General features: G+C 41.8%; 1 long non-coding RNA gene across 1 annotated transcript; it reads right to left on the bottom strand.

Moving 5' to 3' along the window:
- Positions 1 to 11,675: 11,675 nt before the first annotated feature.
- LOC108313211 lies at positions 11,676 to 14,013 on the bottom strand. The gene is made up of 2 exons (XR_001828980.1): positions 13,805 to 14,013; positions 11,676 to 12,156 (listed from the first exon to the last, which is right to left on the bottom strand). It is a non-coding gene; the product is annotated as an uncharacterized LOC108313211 (long non-coding RNA).
- Between the last annotated feature and the right edge of the window lie 293 nt (positions 14,014 to 14,306).

The raw sequence follows: 14,306 nt of genomic DNA, 5'->3' as shown, positions 1-14,306 counted from the left end.
TCTCTTTGCTGGCAGAGAGGTATATAAACTGATGTTTAATGTTGAAATCTTGTTTTGAAATAGCTCCATGTGATGGCTGCTTTGACTCCTTTGTATTCTCATTGGTCAGAAGGTGTCCTTGGGAGTCTGCCATCAGCAAACATCTAGGAGCACATATCAGAAGCACAGAGCTGGATGCTTTGGAAAGGTAAAGTGTGTCTGTTGGTGTAGCCAGCTGGAATTTCTTCCTCTGCTTTCGCGAAGAGTAGAGCATACGAAAATAGCCAGCATCTCTAAGTCACGGCTAAACTGCAGGGCGGTGCCATGTTGAGAATGAGCACCATGCTCTAAATATAGGATGAGAGATGTATAAAGCCCCACTGACCTCCCCATCACCATCTCACTCCCTAGCCTGAAATGCCAGCCTTAGAGCTTTATTTTTATTCTGTTACTATAGATTCAGGGGGCACATGTGCAGGTTTCTTACGTGGGTATGTTGTATAATGCTATGGTTTGGGCATCTAGTATCAAGAACTCAATCCCATTTACAATAGCCACACACACACAAAGAATACCTGTGAATACTTCTAACCAAGGAGGTGAAAGACCTCTGTAAGGAGAACTATAGAGAACACTAATGAAAGGAATTGTAGGTAACACAAGCAAATGGAAGAAAACATCCCATACTCATGGATAGGAAGAATCAATATCATGAAAAGGACTACACTACCCAAAGTGGTCTATAGATGCCATGCAATTTCTATCAAATCACCAATCTCATTTTTCACAGAATTAGAAAAAATGATTCTAAATTCATACTGAACCAAAAAAGAACACAAATAACCAAAACAATTTTTGGCAAAAAGAAGAAATCCAAAGACATCACATTTCCTGAAAGCCAAAGGCATCACATTTCCTGACTTCAAACCATACAATAAGGCTATGGTAACCACAGCAACATGGTCCTTGTACAAAAAATAGACACATAGACCAATGGAACAGAATAGAGGACACAATAATAAAGTCACAAACCTACAACCAGCTGATCTTTGACAAAGCTGACAAAAATAGACAATGGAAAAAGGATACCCTACTCAATAAATGGTGCTGAGAAAACTGGCTAACCATATGGAGAAGATTTAAACTGGACCCCTCTCACCATATACAAGAATTAACTCAAGATAGATTAAAGACTTAAATGTAAGACTTGAAACTATAAAAATCTTAGAAGGAAATACAGGAAAAATTCTTTTGGTTTAGGCAAAATGTGAGACCTTTCTGGGAGCAGCCAGAATTGTCCTTTCCCAGCAGCCTCAGTGAATATGAAAATCTCCCTGCAAAGGGCAATTCTTAGAGTTCCTATCACTGCAACATGATGGGAAGGACAAAACAGAGAGCATGAGAATGATATTTGGGGCTAGAGGTTGGGAAGAGAACTCCAAAGACTGGTGGGGCTTATTACATAACTTTAACAAGGGTTTGCTCTGCTGAAGACTCAAGGAAGGGATTTAAATGGCTGAGGAAGAGGAACAAGGATGTCACATAGGATTGTTCCCCAATCAAGCTGAATCCTTCCAGGCTTTTACAGAGCACATTCAAGGGAAGAGGGCAAGGGGGAGCAGCCTGTTGGAATATGCAATGAGAATGCAGTGACAGTAGTGGGGTAGAGATGATTATGATGGACAGTGTCAAAAAGAAGCCACAGAGGAGAATGTCTCACACTGGAGTCAAAGGGAGAGAGTGAGTTGGTCCACATGGTGGACAGCATGCCATTGGCCTGAAGTTAATGTGATGAGGTAGTAGTTCATAGTATTAACAATGGAAATCTGGTGTTTTGTTTTTTTTTTTTTGAGGACAGAGTTTCACTCCTGTTGCCCAGGCTGGAGTGCAATAATAGGATCTTGGCTCACCGCAACCTCTGCCTCCCTGGTTCAAACAATTCTCCTGCCTCAGCCTCCTGAGTAGCTGGGATTACTGGCAAGCACCACCGCGCCCAGCTAATTTTGTATTTTTGGTAGAGACAGGGTTTCTCCATGTTGGTCAGGCTGGTCTTGAACTCCTGACCTCAGGTGATTCTCCTGCCTCGGCCTCCCAAAGTGCTGGGATTACAGGTATGAGCCACTGTGCCCAGCCCAGAAACCTTTTACTTGAAACCCAAGAGCTTCTTCCGGTCCCTACAGAGAAATCATGTTGCCTACTAGGGAACAGGAGGGAAAGGAGAGAGGCAAGCTGAAGATTATGGCATGTAACAGAAAGATGCAGAGGCATAACTTGCAGAGTTTTCCTACTCCAAGAGAGGAGATAAAAGTTGCCATGATCTGGTCAGGCTCGGTGCCTCGTGCCTGTAATCCTAGCAATTTGGAAGGCCAAGATGGGAGGATCACTTGAGGCCAGAAGTTTGAGATCAGCCTGGTCAACATAGTGAGAACCCATCTCTATTAAAAAAACAAAACAAAAGTTTCCACCATGATCTGAGCACATAGGGGAGGGAAGGACACCACAGGGCCAAGAGAGGGGGAGGCTGAGAAACCAAGAGAGAGCGCGTTTGCCTTCCATAAGCCATAGTGTGGAGATGCGAGGAATTTGCTCCATCATTCATTTAACAGGTATTTATTGAATGCTTGGGCTATGCCTGTTACTGATCTGTGTACCTGGGATATATCCATGGACCAAACAGAAAAAGATGCCTGTCCCCATGGAGCTTATGTCCCAGCAGAAAAGACAGACAGTACACAACAAGCAGAAATCAACAAAATGCATAGCCTCTTAGGGGATGGAATGAGAGACACGTAGAGGGGTAGGGGATCCGAGTGGGTTGGGGGAGTTATTTAGCAGTGGGCCTCACTGAGCCAGATGGCAGCCAGGCTGTGAAGGAGCTGAGGGAGAGAGCGCACAGGCAGTGTGGCCTCATGGCCCATCACAGCTGTCCAGTAGTGCCCCTGTTCCCAGTAGACAGCCCATCCATGGCTGACTTTGGAATGAAACTTGTCTCCTTCCACAAGATTCTTTTCAGTCCCCCAAGACTCATTCTGTGAAAGCTGCCACCTTCTGACAACCCAGCACATTCCCAGAGTGAAGGAATAGGATGGAGATTCTTTGAGATGGTGGCACAGAGTTAGAAAGCCTTGGTGATGATCAAAGCAGATTGGGGCAGAAACAGGTTGCAAACTTGCTGGCTGAGCTAGCAAAGAGGTGGGACCCACAACCAACGCTCATCCCTTCTGTTTCAGAATCTCACCCAAAACACAATCCCAAATGAGCTTTTAGATACTGTTTTGTTTTGTTTTGTTTTACTCCTGATTGGGTTTAGACTAGACAACTGACTGTCCCCAGGAATCAACCTACATCTATAACACATTATTTTTATTTTTCAGGCTTATTTCATTTTGACTATTGGGCCATTACACCTTTTAATAATTATACTACATGTTAATATTTTTTCTTGGCAAAAGTTGTATCAATAGTGCTATTTGTGAAATCATAAATTCACTAGAAATAAAGTAGTATAAATAAAACTAAAAATGGATAAAAATCATGAGATTTTTATATCCCCAATTTCTGAGGTTGCCTTGATTTTTAAAGGCTATTTCTGACAACATTACCACACCCTAGAAATTGAAACTTCATCTTCCAGCCTGTGATTTGCCCGCAGAAGCGGCCTGATAATCAGTTACTGACCAGGTGTGACCAGATGTACTAATTTTTAGCTTTGTACATGTGATCATGAGAGAAGTGGTGTGTGTGTGTGTGTGTGTGTGTGTGTGTGTGTGTGTGTGTGATGTCTGTTTGTAGTTTGTCCTCTTTATGAGTCCTCAAGAATACTTGAGCCTCTCTACTTCTTCATTTGGAAACAATTGCAAAGGCTGAAGCCCCAAGGAGCTGAGATTTGGTTCTTGGAGTCATGAAGCCCAAGGTCCTACAAGCCCTTGTCCTTTGCTAGTGGAATCTTTCCTTTGGGTATAAATATGGAGCTTTCCTGAGCAACTCTGATGATGATACATTCCGTTATCTATCCAAAGGGCCAGTTTACTAGTCAGGAGTGTGGGCTGGGAAGCTCAAGAGCTCAGAGTTATATTTCTACATGAACTCCCATCCCATTTTTGACTTCTCCCATTTTTATAGTCATTGCACTTGCGGGGTAGTTAGAATAACCTGGAGAACACAGAGACCGACTGCTCCGGGTGTAATGCTGCTGTAATGCCTTCTAGCGTGAGGGACTGTGGACAGTTTGAGCCTGGTTGAAAGGGAATCCATTTTGTCAAGGTTTATGTAAGTCCAAGCCCCTCCTCCCATTGCAATTGCCACCGTGCCCACTCAGCTGCACCCATCATGATGACAACCTGCCCCCATGGCAAGCAGTGGGAGTGAAGGTAGAAAAATGGGGAGATGCCTGCATCCCATCTCGGCCTCCAGTCTTTCAGGATCTCAGTGTCACATTCTGTACAGACCACTCGAAAGCCCTTGCAGGGTTCCAAGCCAATGCTCACTTCCCTCCTCATCTTGGCACCTTTCCTCACATCCGGCACCAACAGGTCTTATTGTACCATCAAATCTGCTTGTCTGTAGGGGGAAATGAAGACAAGATGGCTTGAGGTGAAAGGAAATAAAGTATATTAACCTGAGTAAATTTGGCTGCAGACATCACCACTTATGCAAGGAGTGCCTCACGGCACCCTGGATTCTGGCCAACGGCCCCCACTGCTGTTCTCCTAGATGGGAGTACAATACCTTCCTGCATCTCATCTCCCCAACTCTTCACAGTCTCCATTTCCTCAGGCATAAATTTGGGGAAGCATTGTCTACATTACAGAACGATTGTCAGGATTAAATGAAAACATATGTGTGAAACCCTCACACAATGCCCAGCACGTAATCACGCGTAATAAATGGGGGTGGTGGGGATGACAGTGTATGACTAGAAGCCAATTTTGATTATTTTTCACAGTGCTGCTAATTCCTTCCAGGTAAGCATTTACTGCGCGCCTCTCTGTGATGTATGTGGGTGCCTATATATGGGTGAAGGCTGTGCCAGTGAGGACAACTCTGGACAGCGCCAGAGAGCAGGAGCACCGTGGTGAATGCTCCACCTCCTCTCATGGGGCCATTACTCCCCCAGAGCCTTCGTTTCCCATCTCCCCAACCCTCTCATCAGTCCTACATAAAGAGGCGAGAAAGGAAACTGATCTTTCCTGCTCAAAACCATGAAACGGCTGGGCGAGGTGGCCCATGCATGTAATCCCAGCACTTTGGGAAGCCAAAGTGGGCCAATTACTTGCAGTCAGAAGTTCAAGACCAGGCCGGCCAATACCGTGAAACCCCATCTCTACTAAAAATATAAAAATTGGCCAGTCATAGTGGTGCACGCCTGTAGTCCCAGCTACTTGGGAGGCTCAGGCAGGAGAATCACTTGAACCCAAGAAGTGAAGCGGAGGTTGCAGTGAGCCAAGATTGCGCTACTGCAGTCCAGCCCGGGTGTCACAGCGAGACTCTGTCTCAGAAATAAAAACAACAAAAACAAACCATGAAACACAATCTACCGTCATTGATGGAATAAACATGACAACATAGGACAATGTGCAGTGAGGTCTCCAAGACACTGCGCTTCCCTCATTCCATCTAAGCATATGACCAGGGGGGAAGTATCAGACATCTCTTGCCCCTGGAAATAGCCTTTTCCAGGCCTTCAAACTCAATTTCAACAAATATTTATTAAGTGCCCACTATGTGCGAGGCATTGTCAGACCAGTACTGTCCAATAGAAATTTCTGTAATGGGAATGCTCTGTACTGCACGGTCTAATAGCGAGCAATTGAAATGTGGTTAGTGTGATGGAGGGACTGAATTTTTTATTTTGTTTAATGTTAACTAATTTTAAATTAAATTTAAATAGCCATATGTGACTAGTGACGACCATATCACCCAGCGTGGGACTAGACACTGAAGATTCAGCAATGGATGGAACAGCTAAAAATCCGAGCTTTCTATTCCATTAAAAGAAAGTGGGGAAAGACAAGATAAATAAGTATACATGGTGAGTTAGATAGTGAAAGTGCTGGAGAAAAAAAAGCAGTAAAGCCAGAATCAAATTAGGAAAGGTCAGAATTCTGAAAGGGGTGACACATTGGACGATTTTCATGCCCAGTGAATGTCATGTAAAGGTGAACCTCTCAGACTTTATTTTAGGTACTGCTGAAAGCAAACTGTAGAGTCTAGTGCACATAGTTTTTGAATACATCCATAAATCAGGTGTCTGATTTGAACAGTTGCTTTTATCCTTCTCAACTCTGTACTCAAAATGTGCCACTTCTCACTTGGTACAATAATCAGAAATAATGTGTATTTTAATGGACCTTCTCCATTAAAAGGTTTTGGAAATAATATATAAAATTAATGGTTTACAAGAATAGTTTTAGACACTTGAAAACATAGCTAACCTAAAGACCTTCAATGCACCATGAATACATTCATTCCCCGACTAAAAATGAATCCCAAAATTGGTTTTGATTTTTATTTAAAATTCAAATGTCTGATGTCCTTAAATTGAACAAATGATATTTAAAAATATCTATATCAGCCTCCAACATCTGCAGATTGCGATTTGCATTTTGAAATTGGCTGCTTGAAATGAACGGGGATGAGGGCTGTCATTCTTCTTTTCCTCCCTCCGGTTATTTAATGAAATGCGAGAGGTCAACCCTTTGTCCTTAAATTAGTTCCCATAAAAATCTTTTTGTACTTTGCAGCTTGTTATGATGTCTTGAGGTTGAAGGAAACGTTGCCATTAATTATGTCTTTGTTGAATATGGATATCTATTCAGAGTTAGTTGAACAGTTTCAAACAAAATTAGCATCGAGCCATACTCAGGCCAGCTTTGGGTTGGTTATCAAGAATATTTTTCTCTTTCTTTTCTCCTTTTCCTTTTTCCTTTAAATTTTTTTTAAATAGCTGAGAGAATGCTCTTCGGCAAGTGTGTATTATCTAATATATTCAGCTTTCAGTTGCTACTTTTTTCCAGATGAAGATGAGCTTAATTGAGGTTGTCCTTTTAAGTTTGTAGGGCCCTTCAGCATCTCACACAAAAGCATCTAGAGGCTTTTCATTTGTCTTGAGTATGTTTCAGATGTACAAATATTATTTACTTTAAACTTCAAATCAAAAGGTGCACTGTAACTGTCTTAAATAAAACATTAGCCAAGACTGAAATATATATAAATTCAAAGCAAGACTATTTTTTTCATTATCAAAACATTTATGTGAAGGCAGCTCAGTTAAATTTTAGGATACATGTTGGAGGAACTGTTTAACAACACGCTTCAAGCAAGCAAGCACTTAATAAAGGAATTCATTCCCAGTCCTCCGAAGATAAATATTACAAACCCACTCTACAGCTAAGCTGGGGAGTTAGTTTCTGTTGCAGACTCTCTTAAATGTTTGCATGAACAAGATGGGGGTAAAATTGATTTTGAAGAAGTGAAGCTCATCAGTGAAAAATACCTAGGGTGCTCATCTAGGGGGGCATTTTGAAAAAATGAAGAAAAGCATTCAGCTACAGGCTAAGCTCTATATAAACCTATTTGTAATATGAGGGTCAGGAAGGCTGATGAATGGGACTTCAGCCCTGGGAGAAAAACCGTTTTCTGTTAGCATTTAAATCAATCATTGGAAATTATAGTACATCCTAGGGAACATGGCAGAAATTGTGAAAAACAGAATAAGATCTCCTTTTGCTTTTAATAATAATAATTATAAGCCCCAAGTACTATGCAACAAAGTAGATTGATCGATTTAGGAATAAAATTCTCAAACAACCCGGTGAAAGATAAGTATTCCCTGTTGTAGCAAAAACAATGGGTATGATCCTTTTTTTCTCAATAAAGATCATGTTTAATGTCTTAAAAATATTTTGTAGTGATTTTTATTTTCGTTCCTTTTTCCTCCAGCTCCTTTCCTGAAATGGAACCAGAGTGTCCCTTGTTGTGAAGCATTCCCGGGAAAGAGGCGCTAACCTTGCATCGTTTTTAAGTATAATATACATTTTTCATTTTAAATGGAAGCTCATAATGACATTGTGTGGAAGGGATTCCAGGCCTCTGTGATTATCACCATGTCTCCTTGAGCTGCGCCTCTGGAAAAAAATGTGAAGGAGGTAGCCCTCTGGAATGAATAAATCCTGCCGCCTGCCTGTAATTATTTATTAAAATAGATTAAAGAAATAGGCTAAAAAGGAACCCGCTACCCATGTTAGAGATGGAATAATAAGAGTACATAGAAAGGGAAAATTAACACCAGGGAGGAAAGAATGTTAGGTATGTGCTTTCAAGAATACAGCCATGCCTGCATTGTTGGCTTCCACGCAGACACATGCCAGGGTTTTTCATTTCGCAGGGTGGGCTGTGCTGATGAGAACGTGGGTTACTAACACCGATGTATGTGTCTCTAATTAACATTAGAATGGAGTGGTAAACATAACCAGGAGAGAATTCAAGAGAGAAATGCGCTAAAAGAGAAGCCGATGTGTAGAGGGGAGGGGGAAGAGACGGGTTGGAGGGAAGAAATCGGTCCGCCCTTGTTCAGATGGGTTTAATTTTGTCACTTGAGTCAAAACTGGAAACCTGTTTTCTAGTACAATTACTTGTGTGTTTAGCGGGTGCTGTCCTTGCAGGCTCCTTTCATTGCAGGAGAATTTTATAAACAGCACACCATCATCAAACCATCTTGGGGGTCAACTTTCCACTTGTGCCTTTAGCTCTTACGCAAGTACTTTTATAGTGTCTTCTAATATACAGGATTTATCTTCGGTTCTGAGAAGAGCTTTTAAACTTAATCCCTCGCTGGAGTACTAATTTGTTTCTTCATCCTTAAACCAGTACTTTCGGTTAACTTTCATCAGATGTGGTAGATGTCTTTAGTGTGGCCACTCGAGAAACGTAGGTTTGCGTTCATTTTTTCGTTTTGTGGCTGTTTTTGTTTGTGGCTGCAGGGAGAACAGCAGGGTGGGGAGATTTCGATGATGGTTGCTGCTGATATTATTCGTGTAGTTCTGTTTTTTAAAATTCAAAATACATAACTGGAAACGATATTTGTGGACGGTTGTCTTAACAATATTTCAAATCATATTTGCCTAAAGAAAATAAAAACAACTACCTATTTTTTAAAAAAGGAATGCCAGAACTTATTTTTGCTTTTTTGTCCTTGCTTCTTCCATAATATTGGAGTGGAATAATATGCTATGACGTTTATGTATGAAAACAGAATACACTTGCATATGGTATGAGGAAGAAAGCTGCTTCTAGGAAAATGAACTTTTTCTTTCTTTTTTTATGTTTTAGGAAATGATTTATCAAAGTTACAAAATGTCTCATTGGGAAAGCTGTGTTATCTATAAAAGCAATCTGCATTTGACTTCCTTTCATAATTCTAAGGCTAATGTAACAAGATGTTGCAGAAGAAAAATGCACTCAAATCCTTTTAACCGTATGAACACTCGTGAATTTTATCGGAGTTCCTACGTATCCACTTTATTTAACCAACTAAATGAAGCATGTACTTTTTAAAAATATTTAATGCTCAGCACCAAAAATTGAATCCAAAGAAAATGTATATTTCCTGTGTAATATCTGCCTTGCCTCCTTAATTCATTAGAAAAAAATATACAAACCTACCCAGAGAAATGCTGTGGGTTTTTTTCTAAAAGATGTTTGTGTAGAGAGGAATGGAACCATCTTCACACATCAGTGGAAAGCGGAGATCTTCAGTGTCGGAGTTCAGAAAATGAAGAAAACTTATAAAAATGTACAGCTGGGAACGTCATTCCAATGAATCTCCCTCCCCACGAAGTTATTACTGTGTGAACAATGTTCATTAGCTTTACCAATATTGTACTTCTGTTTATCTGCCATTACCATCTTAACAAAGTAAATCACTCCTGTTCTTTCCAGATCGCATCTCTTCCCCCGCCCTCTGAAAACCAACATTTGTTACCCATAAATGGGGGGGCGCTCAGTGATAAGTATAATAGCTTAAATTGAATTTTCCTTTGAATGATTTAGTGAATACTAGAACACATTTTTACTTTGTTGTTTAGACTCAAGAAGGCATAAAATCTCCGCCATCTATTTATCATGTAGTTATTTTAATGTAAACATGTGTCCGTTCAGATGAAGTGTTTTCATTATTAAGCTAATTCCGACGTGTCTCAGATAGACCATGAGAAGCCGAGCTCTGGCTGATGGGGAACCGAAACCTGCCTCTGCTCAGTCTGCTGTCAGATACGTCTTCATTAGTTTTTTGTCATTCACCGGTGGCAAATGCTGTATAAATGGAATGACGATCAGGCCCGCCTTGATAACTTGTCTTATCTCATTAGTTTTCACATCAAAGTTAATCAGCAATGTGAATTGTAATTGCTAGAGGAGACAATGCGTAGATGGCTGGTTGCTTTTTCTCGCTCCCCCCTCTATGGCATCTTGAAACATCAGCAGGCTGGCTGGAGCAGATAGGCTCGGAAGGAAAATGATGTGGAAGGCATAATAAGCGAGCTGCTCAGAATTAATGAGCTAACCCAATAAGAAAAGAATGGCCAATCAATGTGAGTTGGGCAAATATAATTTAGAAATAATTGCTTGATTGGTTGCCTATAGTAGACTGATTTGACCACACACAAGGATTAAGAATTAAGATGTCAAGGCAAAAAAATAATTTGGCAACTGAGGGCATGTAATTTTTTGTGTCCTTCCCTTTATGATTGGAAGAGATGGGTGTTTGATATGCTATTCGCCAGAATGAAAACATTAGACACCCTCTCGTTCTCTTTCTGTTCTTCTCACAATGCAGGCCCATTCAGAACACAATTGTGATACTCCTGGACAGGACATGAAAAAGGTATGGATTGAGAGAGAGAGAGAGACAGAGAGTGTGTGTGTGTGTTCCCACTTATCACAGTTATGCCCAAAGGATGAATGGGTTGGTACATAAGGTGTTTGCATCTGCGCTGAGCTGCAACATGGCATGGCAAAGTGAAAGATGTGGATATTTGCAAAATATGTCAATTGTCTGTTCTCAGCCGAAGAGTTCTGCTCACATCCTGCATGTTCCTAATGCAATTTTCCCCATAGCTATTCACCAATTAGTAGAGGGCCCTTGCTATATTCTTCTGTCTAAACTATTGGGAAGGTTCAGCCAGAAGGTAAATTTGCTTTGATCTACATTACACCTAATTGAGTCACCAGCAATGTCTCTATCCCAACATCAAGAAATGTGAAAATGTTAGATTATTTCACTGGGGATTAAACCTAATTTTCGCGTGTTCTGCATTAACCTATTAGGCTGGCTAATCTGCATTGCTAATGTGACTGAGGCAGCTGTCACAGCTAAAGAAAAACATGATCATGCAATCCTTGAATGAATGATTCCCGGCCTGATTAGTCTTAGTGAAGTTAGCTGAGCCCTGGTGATAAGGAAGGAAAATTCCCAGGTTGCCAATAGCTTTGAAAATTATCAGACTGTAGGCAAAAATATACCTCATGATTCACAGGCTTCGGTCCAAATACCGAGTTGAGTGACATTATTTAAGACTGACTAAGGCTAACTCGAATTGTCACTCGCATAAATGTTTGTGTTTATTTTAAGGGACTAATGTAATGGATGCAGATTTAAATGCTAATAGACGCCAGCCAGACACATAAAACCCCAGGCGTTGTTACCGTGTTGGTCTTTTATTAACATAGATTAAATTGTAATATTTTCTAGATAAATTGGCAAAATCAGAAAGATGCATTGCCCCCCAGAATGCTGGATGAGGACGACTTTTGCAAGACTTCTCGTTTTCCTGGAGATGTGTGGATCGCAGTAGGGGAGGTTTATATTTCCACTACTCTCCTTCGTTATCAGTTTTAAAGAAAAAAGAAAAGAAAAATAGGGGAAAAATGTGTTTATAAGGAGGAAAATAGATTTCTGCCGCTCATCGGCCAGAACCACTTCCTCTGCTTGTCCACTTAATTGGGAGGACTCGGCATGTATTTCTCCTCATGCCTGTACTTTGCTTGGGGAAGGCTTTGCTGCAGTTTCAAGCCTTTGCATGCTCCTCTCTATTTGATGTCAACAGCAAGACAGCCACCATGATGGGTATGCTTCAGATGTGGAGAGTGTTCAAGGGAGTTCGGTGGCTGCAAATAGAGCTGGGAGTCCATTTAATCCGATTAGCAGTTCCACAAAATGGGCCTGCCCAGCCCACTGTGGACAGAAGCCTTTACTTTATTTGTTTCTATTAGCCAAGAATCAGTTATCAGAAAAGTGGAATTTTGCCCCATCAGATTGCCCAGACGATCAACAGAAAATAAATGAGGAAGGAGTCTAATGTGTCAATATTTGTCTTTTGGCCCTAATTGTCCACAGAGGGGACTTGCTGAGCGTGTGAGGTTGGCAGCCTGGGTTTATCTGTGTGCACTTGATGGCTTTTCCCACTGTGTAGGCACCGGAGCAGCTACATGAACAGTAACGCCACCTCAAAGGCCGACAGCACTGGCTGGAGAATAAAGGCATGTTAAAGTTCTAAGAACACTGGATTTGACAGCCAAGGAGAACCCTTGATGGATGAGGAGGAAGACAGAACCCAGCAAATGACAAGGCGTTTGTGATCAGGTTTCCAGTGCCAGGGAGGTAGAACAGAAGCACTGAAGAGACAAGAGCTTCCTTTCCTGCCCTGGTGCCAGCATGTCTTTCCGTTTCCCAGGAAGCTCAGCTGACTACAAGCCTATGGGGGCACAGCCCTCCTCTTATTTCCGTTGCCTCTTGCTAGTTGAGAAGTTTTAGTGTCTCAAATTGTTTTAGTCCCTCAAATGGCCTTTAAGTTTTCGTTAAATTGCCATTAACGCTAATGGTAATAAAATGATTTAAGCTACAATATTTGAGTCTTCACTAGATACCAGATATTATGCTAGGCACTGAATATTTGATTTCCCCCCAAACCCCATGTGATGCTGCTATCATAGGCCCATTTTACAGATGAGTCACTGAGGCCCTGAGAATAATTTGCCTAAAGTCACTCAAGCAGTGGCCATAGAGCCACATCTTGAACCTAGGCAGTCCCGCAGGCTCTTCATTACCACTGGATCCCAGAGTCCAGGGCCAGCAGGCCTAGAGAACGAGTGTCTCCTTAAATTTTGTACCCTAATCATCCACCAGAGTCCCCTTTCCGGACACCTTCCTTCCTTTCTACCGATCTCTCCTTCACCCCTTGAAAAACTCAAGACATGGCCCGGTGCGGTGGCTCACGCCTGTAATCCCTGCACTTTGGAATGCCAGGGCTGGTGGATCACCTGAAGTCAGGAGATGAAGACCAGCCTGGCTAACATGGTGAAACCCCATCTCTGCTCAAAATGCAAAAAAATAGCTGGGCGTGGTGGTAGGCACCTGGTAATCCCAGCTGCTAGGGAGGCTGAGGCAGGAGAATTGCTTGAACCTCCAATTGCTTGGAGGTTGCAGTGAGCTGAGATTGCGCCACTATCGTCCAGCCTGGGCAACAAGAGCAAAACTCTGTCTCAAAAAAGAAAAGAAAAGAAGAAAAGTTTAAGACACAACAATGGCAGAAATGGTGCGCAAGCCCATCTCACACGGTCCCATTGACTGAGTGTTCTCAATAACACAGTCCCACTCCATTTTCACAGCATCTTTTCACGGAAGGTGGGACCAAAATTTTGATTATCTAGGCCTCCTTTAGGCCTCTCAGACCACAGCGACACTTGAGCCCCGAGTCAGCAGAGATCACTGCCAAAGAGTCACGCTTCAGCAACTTATCTGGACCGTGGACAATGGCGGTGAACTGACCTTTTTCCCCTTGCTCAGCTGAAAGGCGCCCTCCCCTCTGGTTCCCTGAGATGAGCTGTGGCTCCGGATTCATTCAGAGAAGACAGCAATTGGATCTAATCATGGAGCACAACGCACGCTGGATAGGCCGTCGGCACGGAGCCATAATCTCTGCCTGGAGTGAGTTCTTCCGTAACTCCAGCCCATTGCACAAAATTGATGGGCTCTTTTCTTTCTGGCTGGATCTGATAGCATTCCAGGAAGTCTTTGTACTGCTTTATACCACAGGATCACTATACCTGTGTGGGAATGTTAACAAAACTATGGTTATGAAACACTGATATTATCTTTCAGTAAATTAAATCTGCTTTCTCTATGAATAGTGGAGTTAAGAAAGCTGAGACAAATTCTTTTTTCAAAAAAAATTTCTTTGAATTCTATATTACTCACACGTAAGTTATTTTCTCTTTCTAGCAATTCAACTGGGCTCATTTCTCTCTAATAATGTGATGTGTCTTCACAA

The sequence above is a fragment of the Cebus imitator genome, unplaced genomic scaffold (assembly GCF_001604975.1).
Source record: "Cebus imitator isolate Cc_AM_T3 unplaced genomic scaffold, Cebus_imitator-1.0 Scaffold134, whole genome shotgun sequence".
Lineage (NCBI taxonomy): Eukaryota > Metazoa > Chordata > Mammalia > Primates > Cebidae > Cebus > Cebus imitator.
The sequence above is the reverse complement of the archived record's forward strand: the minus strand, read 5'-3'. Positions and strand labels throughout refer to the sequence as shown.